This window comes from Giraffa tippelskirchi, chromosome 2, assembly GCF_054371585.1.
Source record: "Giraffa tippelskirchi isolate mGirTip1 chromosome 2, T2T-mGirTip1v1.2.pri, whole genome shotgun sequence".
Lineage (NCBI taxonomy): Eukaryota > Metazoa > Chordata > Mammalia > Artiodactyla > Giraffidae > Giraffa > Giraffa tippelskirchi.
The window spans coordinates 194,762,998-194,780,146 of NC_137276.1; the positions used below are offsets into that span (position 1 = coordinate 194,762,998).

General features: G+C 35.0%; 1 long non-coding RNA gene across 1 annotated transcript; it reads left to right on the forward strand.

The window, feature by feature from the left end:
* The first annotated feature begins 767 nt into the window (after positions 1 to 767).
* Positions 768 to 3,156, forward strand: LOC145528762 (uncharacterized). The gene is made up of 2 exons (XR_014070636.1): positions 768 to 889; positions 1,192 to 3,156. It is a non-coding gene; the product is annotated as an uncharacterized LOC145528762 (long non-coding RNA).
* Positions 3,157 to 17,149: the final 13,993 nt, after the last annotated feature.

A 17,149-nucleotide genomic window follows, 5' to 3' on the forward strand; every position in this document is an offset into this window, starting at 1 on the left:
ATATATAGAGAAAGTATGAAATGTTTTGAAGGTAGACTCAATACAATTTACAAATGGGTTGGAGATACATATATATATATGATAATCATTGGTATAGAGAAGGTATTTAAAGTCATGGGTCTAAATGAGATCACTTAGGCAGTAAGTATAGATTGTGAAGAGTGTAGAACCAAAAATGGCCTTGGGGTCACTCAACATTCAGAATGTAGTACAAAACAGGAGAAATCATCAAAATATCCTGAGAAGGACTAATGAGGTAAGGAGAAACCAATGAAGTGTGTGTTAATTCAAGTCCAAAGAAAAGCAGATACCAACTGAAAGTTAGATATACAAGAGATTTTTGGAGGGGTGGGGAGTTTTAAGGAAAGAGGGAAGGGAGCCAAGGGAGTGACGGGAAATTTCTGATCTTGATGGAGACCTGAGCATCATGAAAACAGAGAAAGAGGAGGGAAGTTGAGGGGAATGAGGTGACTTCAATGCAGTTCTAGGAACATTTCAGTCAGGTGATGGTAAGTCCTAAAGCTGAAGTCCCCATTTGAGGAGTTTTATCTCTCTCAGGATCATGTGTTAGTGCTGATGCTGTGAATAGCAATTTGCTGGAAGCAGCCAATCTGCAACATGGGTTCAACACCCACACAGGAGTGGATCCGAGAATGTTGGGGCAGGCAGTCCCTCAGTTATGCTTCCTGTGGCAAGATGAAACAATGGTGTATTTTCATGGTACCATGGTATCCTAGAAAGCATGGTATCCTAGAAACAAGAGGGATGGAGTGTTGAATTATGTGAAATGCTGATGATAGGTGGAAGAAGAGAGGACTAAGAACTGATGAGTGGATTTAACAGTGTGGAACTTGTTGATTAATTTGGCGTGGATAGTTTTGGTGGAATGGTAAGGACTAAAGCCTGATTGGATTGAGTTTAACAGTGAATGATGGGAGAGAAGACATCAGACTATGAGAACAGACTACTCTTTGAAGATGGTTTGTTACAGAGAAAGACAAATGAAATGATGAGCTATCTTAAGAGGGAAGTGGGGTCAAGATAAAGTATTTTTCTATTAAAAGATGGAAGAATTCAGCAGCATGTTTGTATGCTGATGTAAAAATTCAGTATTGAGTCAAAACACTTAGTGGCCCTGTGCTGGATTGATTTAATAATGGCCCTTCATGCATTATGCATCTTTCTTTCTAGGTCTCTGGGCAATATGGATTTTCTCCCATCAAGAGGTAAGACTCTTTTCCCTCAACTCTTGCTTCTGGGCTGACTTGTGACTTATGTTGACCAACAGAATGCTGCAGATGTGACATCGTATGCCTACTAAGGCTAGGCTTTAAGAAGCCTTGCAGCTTCTGCTTTTACCCTCCTGGGACACTACCCCATCATTTAAACAGCTGGCACCAACCATAAACATTTGCTTGAGGCTATCTTGGTCAATCCAGTCCCAGTATTCTAACTAAATCCAGATGACTTCAGCTGGGTGAGTGACATCAACCCTGAGCAGCAGAGGAATTGCCCGGCCAAGGCCAAATTGCCAATCCACCATTCACAAGATGTAAGGAATAACTGGTTGTATGTCAGTATTTTTTTGAGATAACTTATTAATGGTAATTGATAACTGGTAGAGATCCCAAGGGCTTTCCAAGTGGCACAAGTGGTAAAGAACCCGCCTGCCAATGCAGAAGACTTAAGCCGGTTTGATTCCTGGGTTGGGAAGATTCCCTGGAGGAGAGCATGGCAACCCGTTCTTAATATTCTTGCCTGGAGAATCCCATGGACAGAGGAGCCTGGCAGGTTACAGTCCACGGGGTTGCAAAGGGTTGGACACAACTGAATTAACTTAGCATACATGGACACAGAGATCCCAAACACCTCTTTGAAAAATCTTACTTTTAGTAAAAAAGATCCACTCTATGTTTTAATGTTTATGTTAGATAAACTAAAGAATGTTCAATGAAGTAAATGGAGTACGTACTTTATCATGTCCGTGTCTCAACTAGCTACACGTAAGGCCTTTCTTTCTGGACTGCATGCACTTTTACTGCCTTTGCTTTTCACTTTATTTAGACTCTTCTTGTCACAATTGTTGTATTTTATACTGTATTACAGACGTTTGTGTTGGTTTAATTTCTTAAATAGGTATGACATTGAAGAAAACATGTCTATTATGAGACAACTTGAATTATTTTTTCACTAGGTCTCCCTACCCCTTTTCTTTCCTTCCTTCTCTTTTTTTTCTCTTCCTAAATTCCTACAGAATTCTTACAGTATCTGCAGAAGTAAGTGTTATTGAAGAGACCCAAATAATTCTTTATTTAAAATAATAAAGGCTCTCTTAAAAATGTAAGTGTAGGAAACTAATCTCTACAATATAGTCTTTGGAGTTAGGACTTCCTAGATGTAAAATAAAATTCTAAATTCCTCAAAAAGCTTCTAACTGCCTGATGTATGCTTTTATGTAGCACCTAAGTTTTTAAAAATCAATTATACAAAATATTTCTTTTACTCACCAGAATGGCATACATGTACTTTACCACTTAGCCATGCAACCTTGAACAAGATGATTAATCTTTTTCTATTTCATTTTCTTCATTTTAGGACTGTCATAAACCTGCTGCCTAATCTTATATATAGCATTAAATGATATCATATCACATCAAAAGATGCAGAATATCATAAGCACTGAATACTATTAAAAAGTATTATTATCATACGATGTAATATTTAGTTTTTCTCATTATCACTTTAAAATATTAGGTTTGCCAAATAATTTTAGAGGAAGGCTGACTCCTTATTAACCAAGTTAAGTGTTCTGTCTAATGACATCCTTTAGCTACTTTATACCTATGTTATTGGCAATCAACTACCTCCTAAGTCTGTGACAGTAATTATTGGATTTGTTCTCTACAGAAAAGTTACTACTTCCAGTGTGTCAAATGGATTTAATTAATTTCAACTATAAAGATGTAAATGGAAGTTGGAAGAATATTATAAAAGAAAAGATAAAGTCATTAGTAATAGTCTCAGAGTTTATTATCTTCAAAAATAATATTTCCTCTAGATTGTCCAAGAAAGAATGAAGTTACCATCTACTGCCCTAAAAAGTCCTGACTAAAATCTTTGGGGAAAGGGTATGAATAAATGGTTAATCATGGCTAACCAGGTCCATAAGAACTCATTACTTCATGTTGTTCATATGCTAAAGTTGTACCACATATGTTATTATAAGGCATCTTGTGGCCGGTATACAGGATTGCAATTCATACTAACAGATGTTTGGGAAGGAAATTATTTGTTTAATTTGTTTATGAGTCAGAGGATTTTTGTCTGAATGTAATTATAGGAGGAGACCACAATTTATGAATGGATTGTATTCCAAAAGTGCATTTGTGAGTCACTTGTTTGGGACTAAGAACATACTTTTATGTATAAACTAGGTTAAATGTTAGTGTTTCCCAAGCAAGCCCACAAATAGCTGCTTTAACCCATTATTTGGCTGATAGTATCTGCCTATTATTTCTATGTCCCTGGAGGAAGGATGTGAGGAAAAAACAACCTCTTCCCTTTTCTGGCATTTGTTTGGATCCCACAGCCTTTCCCCCTTTCCAGCCTGCTTTTCCAGTGCTTTCTCCAGAGACCTCATAAGCCCAAACCACCCTGAAGGGCTGTGACTCTGGTCTGACGCATCCTTGGCAAAACTCATGCTATTCCAGGGTTATCTGCCTCTTCTTCCCCACCATCAGTGTGTTCCGCCTTTCGATGTTGCTGCTCTCAAGTTATAATAAGAAAGCAATGTAACTTTCTAATTCTTTTTACACAAATGGGATTAATGATTATCTTAGGAATATTTATAATTTAAAAATAGATGTGTATTCATACAAATGACTGTATTCAGTGGAATTTCTGACTAACAAATTAAAGGAAAAAAAAAATCCAGACATATTAGAGTGTTGTTGAATCCAAGTTCATGTAGCCATCATACAGTGAGGCCAAACAAACTGAAAAGTTGGAGTTTGGAGCAGAGAAAGGTTTGTTGCCAGGTCAAGCGAGGAGAACAGAGCAGTTCATGCTCAAAAGGCCCAAACTCCCTGATGATTTTAGGGAAGAGTTTCTATAGGCAGAATTTGGTGGGGAGGTCTGCTGTTGTGTGACCTTCCTCTGATTGGTTGGTGGTGAGGTAGCAGGATGGTGGTCCAGGACTCTCAATCATCAGTCCCCTGGTTCCAACCAATCTGGGGCCCACATGCTTGTGCTCAGCCTCCACTGGGATGGGGACCTTAGTTCTTGTAGCAGAACTCAGATATGCATCAGATTGCTATGTATAACACTGGGGAGGACTAGGACCCCGCCCCGTCACTGCACTGTTTTCCTGGACTGCCTTTCCTTTGTTTGTGCCTTCCCTCACTACTTGCAGAAACTGAATCTGCCCTTTGGGACTCAGGGAAGGAAGAAGAGGCTGGAGCTTTTTTCCTTTGAACAAGAAATGAGGGGATGAGGAAAGACTTCTGTACCTGGAAGTGCCCTCAGGGTCCTGCTTGATTTCGGGAGTAATGATATCTCAGAGGCAGAACCAACATGTCGGCATTTTTCTACTGTAAAGAGAAAATTAATTAGTTGATATAATGAAGAAAATACTATTTGAACTGAATTGAGGATTATAACCCAACAGGCTCTCAGAAAGCTCTGAGAACTCTTCGACCCATGAGAGGTCAAACCACACTTAGGTAAATTTTGAGACAGAGGGCTGCACATTGAATGAGGTAATTTTGCCAGTCTACTCAGTCCAAATCTAAACCCCTTACAAGAGTGAGGAATGCTATCTTTCAAGGAGTTGTCTTGTAAATGCTAGGACAGTGTTGCTCTTTGGAGAAGGCAATGGCACCCCACTCCAGTACTCTCGCCTGGAAAATCCCATGGATGGAGGAGCCTGGTAGGCTGCGGAGAAGGCGATGGCACCCCACTCCAGTACTCTTTTGCCTGGAAAATCCCATGGACGGAGGAGCCTGGCAGGCTTCAGTCCACGGGGTCGCTGAGAGTCGGACACAACTGAGCGACTTCTCTTTCACGCATTGGAGAAGGAAATGGCAACCCACTCCAGTACTCTTGCCTGGAGAATCCCAGGGACGGAGGAGCCTGGTGGGCTGCTGTCTATGGGGTCGCATAGAGTCGGACACGACTGAAGCGACGTAGCAGCACGACGTAGCAGCAGTAGCAGTGTTGCTCTTTATGGTTGAGCAACTGTTCTTGCCCGTGGGGGAAGTTTAGTTGATGCACAATGTAGATACACAGTATCCAGTATGGGGAGGTGGGAGCAAAGAGCAGAGAAAGTTTTTATATATTTAAATTTTTGTCTTATCATAAAATATGGATTTTATTTCACACTACCCAAGAGTCTGTCCTAGGAATCATCTCCTGTGATTGAATTTTTTCTTAAAATATTTTTCCCTTTGCCCTTCATGAAATAACATGTTCTCTAAAATTTTTACCCAGCAGTTCTCATTTTATTTCATATTTCACTGAAAAATACTCATAATTTCACTGATAAATACTGAGCACAAAAAGGAAAAGAAAGAACGATTATATATGCATATACATTTTAGTTTTCCTGAATGTACCTTTTTCATTTCACAAATCTATAGATACTAATTAATTGATTAAGTAAGTAATTAATTTTGTTTGTTTCCAAAATAGGTAATTCTTTCCTCTGCAAGTAAAAAAAGTGACTATTATTTGGGACTCTGTTATATGTCTAGTGCTTAGCCCAGTGCCCTGATACTTAAATCTTCAATATACACTTAATGAATAAAACAAAGAAAATTTAAATCTGTGTATATTTGAAACATGCAACAACAAAGATACAAAAGTACTTGAGTGGAAATAGCAAGGTATGCTCTATGGCCTAACAGATATCTGTTTAGGAAAATAGACAATGGGATAATTAGACCTGGTAACTCTAGATACTCTCTTTTTCTGGTGAGGATAAGAGTTAACTTTTGTTTTTGTTATGAACAATAAATGCTCAACGTTTCCACCTAGAAAATCATTGTGATTTACTTGTAGAAGAAAATGAGAAGTTGAGAAAGAAAATGGTATTATAGTTGTTCTCAATCAGACACCATTCACATTCTAGAATCAATTGGTTTCGTTTAGAGAAGAGGGACTTTAATAGTAAGGTGCACATAAAGGAGAGTTTTAAGTCACTTAACGCACATGTAAATGAAATTAAAGCACTCTGGGGTTTTACCCTGGGGAAAAAAAACCTCTTAATTTAAATATTCAACCCGAAATTAAAACAACACAGTTTTATTTAGTGAGGTAATGCCACACAGTGCAATAAACTTAAAAGTAATCCACCAAGACTGTCATGTTGGAGGCACTTTTATTTGGTATAAACAGCTCTTCAGTTTCCAGAGCATTTGGGTGGCCCTTTCTGATTTACACTTGGAACACTGACATGTGAAACATGTCTGTGAGGTCTGGAAAGAACACATCACTACGCAACAGATGGAGCTGCTTGTTTATTAACAGGTATTACTTAGACTCACTCTTGATTAAGCTATTTCTAAGACTGACTATGCAGTGCTACCAAGTTCAGACTTTTACGTATTATGGCACACATTGATAGTTTGGCAGATTCTTTTCAAATGAGTCATCTAGTCTTTATTTTCAATTATTCTTAATACTTTAAAAGCAATTTTAACAGCGAATACTGCCCATCAGGATTAAATTCATTATAATAATGAATACCTTCTTAGTTCCAAATGCTCATACACAACTGTGACTTTACAAAATATTATTTTTGTACTTAACACTACAAAGTCTAAAATAGTATTAGTCCACGTATTTTCATAACAAATACAGAGAGTTTGATGTAAACTCTAGAGTTATCCTAGAATGGTCACTCTTACAAATACACTAACACAAAGAGGGATTTCTTGTTGGAAAAATTTCTGCATGTTGATTTTCACTTTGAGACTATGAAGTTCTTTGAATGTCAATATTGTTAATACATTGTTAACTCCCTGTGCCAATAAATATTCAAAATGTTTACATAGAGCTATTAATAAGATTATATATCTTTATCTATTTATCTAAACTTGCATGTTAATAGTATTATTATTAATATACACTAGTATTTATTAATCACTTATTAATAGCTGATGGTTTGTGTAGCTTCTTTAACACATTTTACTGATTACATCATGACAATTCTGGGCAATAGGTGTAAGAATTCTTTCTTTCTTTTTTTTTTTTTTGATAGATAAGAGCTGGATTTATTTAGAGAGAAGCACATTCCATTCCATAGACAGGGTGTGGGCCATCTCAGAAGGCGAGAGGCCAAAATTATCTCCATTTTACAGGTGATGTCATAGAGGAGTTAAGTAGCTTACCCAAAATCAAAATGAGTAAAGTAAATAATGAATCTGTCATTGAAATGAAATTGAAAGCTTTTTTGTTGGCCATAGTCACCTTTCCATAGAAATTGTTGTAGGAATTTGATTTGTAGAAATAACAACATGAAAGAGTAAGCTTTAAAAAAACTGATCTTCAACTGAGAGTTGTCTGTAATCAAAATCTATATTCCCCAACTCTCTACTGACCCTCAAACCAGATTCCATCTACTAAGCTCATCCCTGTTCATTCTGTTTCCACCACCACCAAAACTTCACTTCTACAGTTCCTCTATTTTAAATCTACCTAAACCTCACTACAAAATATTCTACTGTAGCCTGAGCCTTGGATTATCTTTGTTTTGTGACAGGCCATTGCTGCATTATTTTCCTTTGTTTTATGCTGCCTGTGTTTTATTCACCTAAAAAATAAAATGAACCCCACAAGTTAACACTCCATTCTCTCGCTCATTGCCATGTTTCTAATTATTTTCTATTTAATATATATGCTAAAACATTTTATACACATGTTTTGTGTGTGTGTATATATATATGGTCCTATCATGATATCACATACCAAAATAATACTTAGTGCAAATTAATTAACTTTGTGAAATTAGTAGAACCAATAAATTCATATTTGTATTTTGATAATATTACACAAAAACATAAAACACTTTAAAGATTTTAGCATCATAAAGGGTACTGGAATCATTATTGTTTGCTTATCCAAAGCTATCCCTATATCCATCTTCTTTATTTTTTAATAACAAAAACTAGATTTTATTCACTTATTGCCATTGATTTGACCAGTAAATAAAGTCCAAGCTAATCATAAAAGATCCATTCCCCTTGACACTGATTGCTTCAGGTGTTAGCACGTGATGCAAACCTAATGAATACAAAGTAAGGAAACATCTGCTGAGGCATTTCCCAGAAAGTTTTCTCAATCTTAAACTGGAATAGAAATTAAGAGCTTTCTCAGTTTTTGTGCCTTTGTATGTTGCTGAGTAAAATGATGATGCCTAGCATTTCTGCAGCCCTCCTATGACTTTGAAGGGAAACACAATGAGTTTCTAAATTAGCTAATTTAAAGTCATTCTTTCTACAGAATTTCTGTAACATGAACTAATAGATCTTATCATATGCAAGAATAAATCTTAATATATGTTTTATTTGGTTGGGTCTTTTGTTACCCATAGCAGATTACAGCCTAACTACTATAAATAGGTTAACAAATACAAATACTATACGATCTCACTTACATGTGGAATTAAAAACAAAACAATTTTTTAAAAAGCAAGTTCAAAAATACAAAGACTAGATTGGTGGTTACCAGAGGTAAGGGTTGGGGGATTTGAGTGCAATGGGTGGAGTCAAAAGTTACGGATTTTCAGATATAAAATATTCGTCATGCAGATGGAAAGTACTGCATGATGACTATAGTTAGTAATACTATATTGCGTATTTGAAAGTTTCTAACAGAGTAGATCTTAAAGTATTCATGACAAGGAAAGTAAGATTTCTGTTGTAATGTATATGTATATGATGGCAGATGTTAACTAGACTTACTGTGATGAGCATTTTGCAGTATATACAAATATCTAGTCATTACATTGTACCCTTGAAACTAATATAATGTTCTATGTAAATTTTATCACAATTTTTTTTAAAGAAAATATTGCTTATCAGGTACTCACTCTAAGTGGATACTTTAAGTAATTAGAAAATATTTCAGTGTTATTCCCTTTGGATGTAATAATTTATTATAGTGCCCTTTTGAGAATTTGCATTATGCCACTCTTTCATTGACAAAAGTTACTAACTCTTGAAGAAGCAAAATAAATTGTTAGTATGAAAGGAATTAACTTGAAAGGGTTTAACTAGAGACAGAAGAAATGTCAAATGAGCAAAACTTTCTTCCTAACTAAAAAGGAATTTACATAAGTTGTTTATTACAGAATTCTGTGAGTCATTATAGGATTCATATACTAAAAATGTATGTTTTCTCCTAGTTTGGTTAAAACTGTACCATATGTTTCCACACAGAATCCTACAAATTTCTGATTGAACAAAGCATGATCACCACACACTTTTTTAACCAATAGAAAATAATATCATAAAGAATATTAAAGCAAGATGATCTTGATTTACTCTCTGGTTTACTTCCTCCCAAATAACAACTTGAGCCCACTTGTCCTATTAAAATGCATAGACTTTGAGGGGAAAGATGAGCAAAGCATCCTAAACTTGCTAATGTAGCACCTTTTGACAGGTTGCTGTGTATAACATGATTGATCATCACAATGAGAACAGAAAAAAAAAAGCAGAGATGAAATCATGTCAACCAGAGGGAAATAAATGTTCTATTAATCTTCTAATTATTTTTTGAATAAATTGAGCTGACTTTTGCTTTCTAGAATTTGTCCCACCACTTTGATATGTTTTACCTGTTCAGAAAAAAAAAATGTTTAAAATTTTTAGTAAATTATCATCAAGGCCATATGATATAACAAGTGGAGTGAATACATTATTTGGGGTATTTTAAAAATGTATATATATATTTCTTCCTTGTTTATAGGAAAATAGGTCTTAATTTCTTTGTCCTTGTGTTTGTTTTTTATTTCTTGACCTCTTCATTTACAAAGAGGTGCTTTTCGACAAGTAGTTAACTTCTCTGAAAGTCATTTTTTCTTTTTGTACAATTGGTTATTATCATCTACGTCACATAATAATTAGGAAAATCACTGTAAATATCATATAGAAAAGCACTTACATATTACTGGCTTAAAGTAGGTTTAGAAAAATTTGGAGGTTATCAATCTTTTCCAGTGAAAATATACCAAGTTTTTTCAAATTAATGAACGTATGATCCTAAAATATTATTTTGGAAGAATCATGTTAACAAGACAGCCAAATAAAACCTCCCTTGCATGTATCCCCTCCTCAACAACAACAATTTGGCATCCATCCACAGATAAAAGTGCCTTTTTAGGAGCTGTGGGATCCACAACTAACTGCCAAGGGACCTGGGAGGAGTCCCATCCACTGTGTGTGTGGTAATAGGTCAACAGACTTTACTTCCAGCTGTGGACCCTGTAGTGACCTGTGAATCAGCTGCAGACTCTCTCAGCCACAGTCTGGGAGTCCCTGGAGCACATTATCTTACACCATCAGGATGTAAGAGACTCTGTGAAATCAGGAGTCTAGCGGAGAAGTCCCAGTTATAAGAGACTACTATGAAGAATTATATGCAAACACATTGGATAACCTTGAAGAAATGGATAAATTCCTAGAAACATGCAACCTGCCAAGACTGAAGAAATAGAAAATCTGGACAGATCTATGATGAATAGGGAGATTAAATTAGTAGTTTTAAAATTCCCAACAAAGAAAAACTCTGGACCAGATGGTTTCCCTGCTAAATTCTATGAAACATTTAGATAAGAATGAGTGGCAATCTTTCTCAAACACTTCAAAAACAATTGAAGAGGAGGAGATATTCTCAAACTCATTTATGAGGCTAGCATTTTGCTGATATCAAAGTCAGATAAGGACAGTACAAGAAAAGAAAACTACAGGTTGATATCCTTGATGAATATGGATGCAAAAATTCTCAATAAAATAACAGGAAGCCAAATTCAACAGCATTTTAAAAGGATCATCATGATCAAGTGAGATTTATTCCTGTGATCAAGTGGGATTTATTCCTGTGATGTGTGAATGGTTCGGCATATACAAGTTAATAAATGTGATATACCATATTAATAGAATAAAAGGTTAAAATATATATGATAATCTCACTGGCTGGAGAAAAAGCATTTGACCAAAAGCATCCTTTCATGATTAAAAACTCTCAACAAATTGGGTATAGTAGGAACAAAACTCAACATAATAAAGGTATAAATGACAACCCCCCAGCTAACACCATACTTAATATTAAATAGTTGAAGCTGTATCCTCTAAGATCAGGAACATAAAAAGGGTGCCTGCTTTCACCACTTATATTAAAATATTACTGGAAAATCTAGCCAGAGAAATCAGGCAAAAAAAAAGAGAAAGAATATCCAAATCAATAAGTAAATGTAAAACTGTTGGCTGATTATATGACCTCATATGTAGAAAAGCTTAAGAGACACCATCAAAAAAGTATTAGAAGTAATGAACAAATTCATTAATTTTGCAACATACAAAATCAACATATAGAAATCAGTTGGGTTTTTAATATACTAACACTGAAATATCTGAAAAAAAATATTCAATAATATCAAAAACAATAAAATACTTGGGGATAAATTTAAATAAAAGAGTGAAGAATCTGTACACAAAAGTATAAGATTTTGATGAAAAATATTAAAGAAGTCAAAAAAATGGAAAGATAGCCTTCTTTATGGATAAGAAGAGGTAATATTGTTAAAACATCCATACAACTCAAACACATTTATGCATTTAATAAAATCCTTATCAAAATTCCAATGGCATTTTTCACAGATACAGAAGAAACAATCCTAAAATTTGTATGGAACCACAAAAGACCACCAAATAGCCAAAGAAATCCAGAGAAAGAACAAAGCTGGAGACATCACACTTCCTGATTTCAAAGTAAATTTCAAAGCAATAGTTATAAAGGTAGCATGGTATTGGCATACATATAGAACCATAAACACATGGAGCAGAATTAAGACCCAGAAATAAACTCTTGCACATACCATCAAGTAACATTTGGCAAGAGAGTCAAGAAGACTCAATGGGAAAATGATGGTCTCTTTAAAAACTTGGATTGGGGAAAATGGATAATCACATACATAAGAATGAAATTGGATGCCCTGTTACACACAAAAATATTATTAACTAGAAATGGATTAAAATCTTAGGCATAAGACCTTAAACCACAAAACTCTTAGAAAAAAGATAGGAAAAGCCTCCTTAACATTGGTCTTGACAAAGATTTTCTGGGTATGACACCAAAAGCATAGCAACAAAAATTATTAAATAGGGTTATATCAAATTAAAAAGATTCTACACAGAAAAAAACAAACACAAAAACCTCAAACAAAAAACTAGCCAAATGAGCAAACTTAACACAGTGAAAAAGCATCATATGAAATGAAGAAAAGTAATTGCAAACAAAGCTTATAAGGAGTTAACACCCAAAATACATAAGGAACCCATACAATTTAATAGCAAAAAAAAAAAAAATCCAGTTAAACAATGGCAGAAGAGTGGAATAGAAATTTCTCTAAAGAAGACATTCAGATGGCCAACAGGTACAGGAAAAGATACTCAACATTACTGACCGCCAGGGAAATGTAAATCAAAACCATATTGAGATATCACCTCACACCTGTCAGAATGAAGATTATCAAAAAAAAATAGAGATAATTCAGCAAAGGAGTGGAGAAAAGAAACTCCTGTGCTTTGTTGGTGGGAATGTAAGTTGGCATAGCTGCTATGTAGCGTATGGAGATCTTTAAAAATTAAAAACAAAGCTACCATATGATTCAGCAATCCACTTCTGAGTATATATTCAAGCAAAATAAAATTAGATACTCTAAGAGTTGTCTTCACTCCCACACTCATTGCAACATTACTCAAAATAGCCAAGAAACTAGGGAAATGTCTGTCTACATATGAATGGATAAAGAAGATGTGGTAAATATAGACAATGAAATGTTATTCAAGCATGAGAAAGATGTAAATCTTGCCATTTGTGACAAAATGGATGGACTGTGAGGGCATTATGTTAAATGAGTGAAGTTATACAGAGAAAGACAAATATTGTGATATCACTTATAAATGGTATCACTAAAAACATAGAAACAGGTAGATTGGTGGTTGTCAGGGCCTAGGGAATGGGAAAATGTGGAGATATTGGTCAAAAGGTACAAACTTTCAGTTAGAAGATGAATAAGTTTTGGGTATCTAATGCAGTACATAATGACTATGGCTAATAATACTGTATTTTATAAAGTAATGAAATATAATTGTAATTATATATATTATTATTACATACTTTAAAGTTGCAAAGAGAGTAGATCTTAGGTTTTCTTACCACAGAGAAAGAAATGATGATTATGTGGCAATGGAGGTGTTAACTAACCCTCCTGTGGTAATCATTTAGTAATAGACAAGTGTATCAAATCATCACATTGTACAAAATACACTTACACAATGTTATATGGCAATTATGTCTCAATGCAACTGGAAAAAAAGATAAAATACTTTACCTTGAGAAATGTTTGAACACATCAGAAGTTAGGTCTAACAACTGAAAACTTTTTAAACCTGATACATTTTGAGAATTGATTATGTGGTCCATTATGCAGATGTTGCTGCTTGAAGTCCATAAGAATTGCATTTAAAGGATAGAAATGGTAAGAAACCCTCCATCAATAAAGTATTATCATGCATATGAATCAAATATTAAAAATGGAAAATGACACATATTAAGCAAAACAGCCAGCTAATGAGTATATAAATACATGAAAATTATTTAAATTATTGGAATATAGTTCCAAGGTTTCTATGTAACTCAAAATATAATTGGAATGTGAATTTGAAGTCAAGTGGGCCTTAGGAAGCAACACTGTGAACAAAGCTAGTGGAGGTGATGGAATTCCAGTTGAGCTATTTCAAATCCTGAAAGATGACGCTGTGAAAGTGCTGCACTCAATATGACAGCAAATTTGGAAAACTCAGCAGTGGCCACAGGACTGGAAAAGGTCAGTTTTCATTCCAATCCCTAAGAAAGGCAATGTCAAAGAATGCTCAAACTACCACACAATTGCACCCATCTCACACACTAGTAAAGTAATGCTCAAAATTCTCCAAGCCTGGCTTCAACAATATGTGAACTGTGAACTTCCAGATGTTCAAGCTGGTTTTAGAGATGGCAGAGGAAGCAGAGGTCAAATTGCCAACATTCACTGGATCATCAAAAAAGCAAGAGAGTTCCAGAAAAACATCTATTTCTGCTTTATTGACTATGCCAAAGCCTTTGACTGTGTGGATCACAATAAACTGGAAAACTCTGAAAGAGATGGGAATACCAGACCACCTGACCTGGCTCTTGAGAAACCTGTATGCAGGTCAGGAAGCAACAGTTAGAACTGAACATGGAAAAACAGACTGGTTCCAAATAGGAAAAGGAGTACGTTAAGGTGTCACCCTGCTTATTTAACTTATATGCAGACTACATCATGAGAAATGCTGGGCTGGATGAAGCACAAGCTGAAATCAAGATTTCCGGGAGAAATATCAATAAGTTCAGATATGCAGATGACACCACCCTTATGGCAGAAAGTGAAGAAGAGCTAAAGAGCCTCTTGATGAAAGTGAAAGAGGAGAGTGAAAAGGTTAGCTTAAAGCTCAACATTCAGAAAACTAAGATCATGGCATCCAGTCTCATCACTTCATGGCAAACAGATGGAGAAATAGTGAAAACAGTGGCAGACTTTATTTTCTTGGGTTCCAAAATCACTGCAGATGGTGATTGTAGCCATGAAATTAAAAGACTCTTACTCTTTGGGAGAAAAGTTATGACCAACCTAGACAGCATATTAAAAAGCAGAGACATTACTTTGCCAACAAAGGTCCGTCTAGTCAAGGCTGTGGTTTTTCCAGTGGTCATGTATGGATGTGAGAGTTGGACTATAAAGAAAACTGAGCGCCAAAGAATTGATGCTTTTGAACTGTGGTGTTGGAAAAGACTCTTGAGAGTCCCTTGGACGTGAGGAGGTCCTACCAGTCCATCCTAAAGGAGATCAGTCCTGAGTGCTCATTGGAAGGACTGATGCTGAAGCTGAAACTCCAATATTTTGGCCACCTGATGCGAAGAGGTGACTCATTTGAAAAGAGCCTGATGCTGGGAAAGATTGAAGGCAGGAAGAGAAGGGGACGACAGAGGATGAGATGATTGGATGGCATCACCGACTCAATGAACATGAGTTTGAGTGAACTCCGGGAGTTGGTGACGGACAGCGAGGCCTTGCATGCTGAAGTCAATGGGGTCGCAAAGAGTCGGACACGACTGAGCGACTGAACTGAACTGAAAATATAATGATTCTGTTGCTTATAAAAATAACTTAACATGTTTTAATTTCTATTGTTTTAAAAAATTCAGAGAAAAACAAATATCAATATAAGGATGTTATGTTTAGTTGCCATCAGGATAAACATCTACCGTAGCCTAATAATGAAAAAATTTGCAAAATTACAATAGAAATGTAATTTCATTAGGCAAGGAAGTCAAATGACCTCAATAAGTGTGAACATTATATTTAAAGAGTAGTAATTACTTTCTACTTGTCAGATCTAATGCCAATTTCTATGGCAAATTACAGAATTAAATAAAGCAAAACCTCTACCCTCAGGGATGTACTGTTCAATAACTGTGAAAACATAGATGAAATGAAATTGAAGAAAATTATGCTTCAAACAATTTCACTTGATACATTGAATGCAAACGCAGGTCTAAAAGCAAACTTGGAACTGAAAGTCTAACGAGATCAGAAAGCAGTAGATACATACCATTAGGATAAGCTGTCATTCAAAATGACACTGATGACAATATTATGACTTTCTTTTACACATGACTATGATGGATTGTAATGAAAAAAGGGGACAGAAGCAATAGAGAGGGTAGCATTAGAGGTATCATTTCCAGATTCAGTGAATAAAGTAAAAAAAAAAACTGCCTCTAGAAATAATAACTATTTCACCTTTACTTTTGTTTATATTATCTCAATAGATAACTTAATAATAGATAATATTTCTAAAGGAATACTGTGTTTCTGTTAAGTAAAATTTAGGATGTTATAAAATTTAAAAAAAGACACTTGCTTAGATATTTTAAAGTTTGATTCATTACATGTGAGATTACGTGGATTTGGTTTTGGATTTTCATTATGGAGAAAGAAAATTGCAAATGTATTTTTCATGTTGAGAAAAATAGGTGTTAAGGAGTGCATGAAGAGAGTTGTTCCTTACTTGATTATAGTAAAGAAAATTAATTGTAAGTGTATTTATTTTTGTTATCTTTTCTCATAAGCAAAAGAGAAAACATACTGACAGATAAAATGCTTATCCACTTACTAATTTTATGAGAGAAATCACTTTCCTTAATGACTATCACTTTTCACCTGATAATAACCATTTGAATTGTGGGCACAACAGTGAGAAAAAAATAGTGTTAATATGCCAGCTTGATGGAAAAAGACTGTGGAAGGCATCTGACTCAAGGTGGAATGAGTGAGGAAAATACTGAAAGAATATTTGTTGAAATGAATAAAGAATTAATTTAGGAGGTGCTAGTTTATTAATTTTTACTGCTTTTATTCTGTTTTCTAAAAATATTGCAATTGATTTACTAATTCTCTTATTAATACTTAGGTTCTATTTCTGGCATTAACATATATTGCTATAAATAGTTATATACATACATATATACATATATTTTGTACACTCCTTTGAGAGGTTCTCTAGAGTAGAGTAACCAGAGATAGAATTGCTATGTCATTTGGGATGCATGTCTTCTATTTCAGTGTTGCTAAGCAAGAATCTAGAGAAGTTACTTTGCATCTAGATACAAATTGCATTATTGGATATTATAATGGTGTTGAATTCATTATAACAATTTTCGATTTTAGATGCAGTAGTAGGTCTTTGTTGTTAGAGGATGTCTTTAGAACTTTACCTTAAAAAAGAATGGCAAATTGATCTCAATTATTAATACCAAAATTTTCACTTCTAATGGCAATAGT